Below are 2,713 nucleotides of genomic sequence, written 5' to 3' on the forward strand. Positions count from 1 at the left end.
TAATTGCTTGATATAAAGGATTACTTGTGTGCTTTACCTGAAACGTGTTAGGTAAATTGCATAAGCGGGGCAACCTTTTCATGCAGTCAGTATGGAGAAGTAAACCAAAATTGAACCTTATCTTCCATGTAACAGTAAAATGCTTTTCTGGAACTCTTGCTGTATGAAGAATACAAACCATCTCCTGTTGTGGACACTCTGTGATATGTGATGAGTTTTTTCCAGATGATTTCACTGTGCTCAGAGCTCACTTGCTTACTTGCCTGCTGCAAGTGGCTTCTGCAAAAGCAGACCACCCCCTGAATCCTGCTCAGATTTCGGTGAGAGATGGAGCTAAGCTGGGCTGTCAAGATCAAGGTGCTTCCTGTTATGCAGAGAAACATGTTTCCTGGGAACCTTCAACAAGAAGAAGCTGAAGTATTTTCAGAGCTGGAGCATCTGAATTAACATTTTCAATCATTTTAAAATCAACTTTAATTGGCTAACGTTTCATTTTGGAAGCTGGCCTTGAGGCTCTTCTACCCTTATATTTGCACAAAGAAGAAGGAAGGAAAACATGTTGAGATATATCCACACATACAAGACTCATGACTTCAAGAAGCAAATGGAGAAATAAAATAGAAATAGACTACCTAAGAAATACAGGGGTAATTAAACAACATTAGATACCTTTCAGCTCATAAATTTAGGCTTAACTATCTTGTATTAACCATCAGGTTGAAATATTCTTTTGGACAAGTTATGTTTGAAGCAAAAACCTCTTATACTGCACAGGCTACTAAACTGCATCTGTTAGTGCCATTTCCAACTGCAACTAGAAAGGAACAAGTAAAATCATAGGATGTGTTTTTTTTCAATACAATCCATGCACAGCTGTTAGCTATTCCCCTCACAGCTTTGACAGAACATCAACTACAGCCATTCCGTAACATTAGGATGATAAATCAGAGGGGCCTATGGAAGGAATGGACATCAGTAAGATGCAGAAAATAACAAATGAATTCTTTTAACTTTTATGTTGAAAGCTGCAGAATAAGGAAAACAATCACGCCTCTGCCAGAGCTTTCAAAGTTTGTGAGGTGCAGCTTTGCATATCCCAAATGAGTGATGCAGCTAAAAGTGCTGGAGAACACATCACTGACTAACAAAGCCAAACTAATTAAAAACTGAAAAATTTGTCTCCTGACAGAGTATAGAGGCACATGAAGTAGACACTACAGATTCCTCAGCAGTATTTTACTGGTAGGAATGATTTTTGTCATAGAAACTTAAGAATCAGAATCAGAAAAGGCTTATTTGCAGAGTTATCTTCTGTCAAGGATTGCTATCACTGTTTTTTTAAATAGGGTATGTCTCTCAGTCAGGTAGACTCACTGTCAGTTCTAAAGATTATATTTTTCAAATGTCTAAGAAGAGCCTCATAGCCCCCTGCTGCACCCTGACACCCATTTTCCCACTGTATAAAGAAACATACATCAGATGACTTTGTTATACTTCCAGCCTTTTATCAGTAGAGAAGATGATCTTTGCTATTTAAAATATAAAATCCATTATGTCTTCAGGTATTTGTAGTCTCAGGTAACTACTTGCCCTTCAGTTCTTTTTTCTTTCAAGAAAAATCTCAAACAGTACTGTTCTACTTTATAGTCATTAAGCAAATCAATAAACACACCCTATCTATAAAAATATGTCAGTAAATGAAAAAGATGTCCTTAGGAAGTGCTCAGAAGTAGTAGGGAAAGCTGCTCCATAACACAATACTTTCTGAATACAGACAGATGAAAAAGTTATGTGGAACATTTGACTGTTCATTGGCACTCCTAGGTTTCCCTGCGTTGCTTCTTCATCCCATGTAACATCTGCCTTCCACACTACAACATTTTTCCCCACTTGTATCAGTTTTCTCAAACTGATCCTCAGCTTATTTCCTCCTGTCTATATGATTACCTCCATCTTTATTATTTTTCTATTGCTTGCAATTTCTTTCCAATTTAATGTCAACCATGAATTTAATTAAACTGTGGTCATTAACATTCATTTTATATGCGTTACTAACAGAATTCCTCTCCTAGTTCTTAATGACACTTAAATAAATAAAACCTAATGGAGATCCCTGTGGTACCTCACTAGACACCTTAACCTAGTTTGATACTTGCTACTTAACTGTTTACTAAGCTCCTTTGAACACTTGGCAAACCACAGAAGAGCATGTAGATTCAAACCAAACTGAATTAATATTTTACTCCAACTTTCATGAGACTCCATCTTGAATGCTTTAGCTGAATGCAAATAATGTACATGTTTCAGTTTTCTTTTTATCTGTAGAGGCCCTGACTCTTCCAGCACTAATGATCATGTTTAATTTTTAGCATGTGTTTAAAGTAAGCACAAGTAAACACTACTTGCAGTTAAATGAGTTACGCATGTGCTTGCAAGTTGATAGGTTAAATATCTGGCTCAAAAATGGTTACCTTAAATCTAGGGTCTTACTGAACTTCAGTTCTTTATCTTCAAAAATAGTATTCCTCAAAAGCTCAATTCAAACAGCTATATATTGTACTGAAATCCTTGGTGATAGGTAGGCTTTTATTTTTCTTAGAAGTATATTCAAGGAAAAAATAGATCAAAAACAACGCAGCAATAAAAGAGATAGTGATAAACTAACACACCAGTAACCAAAAATTTTGAAAATCCTGGAAAGAAAACACTGGGG

The sequence above is a fragment of the Meleagris gallopavo genome, chromosome 1 (assembly GCF_000146605.3).
Source record: "Meleagris gallopavo isolate NT-WF06-2002-E0010 breed Aviagen turkey brand Nicholas breeding stock chromosome 1, Turkey_5.1, whole genome shotgun sequence".
Classification (NCBI taxonomy): domain Eukaryota; kingdom Metazoa; phylum Chordata; class Aves; order Galliformes; family Phasianidae; genus Meleagris; species Meleagris gallopavo.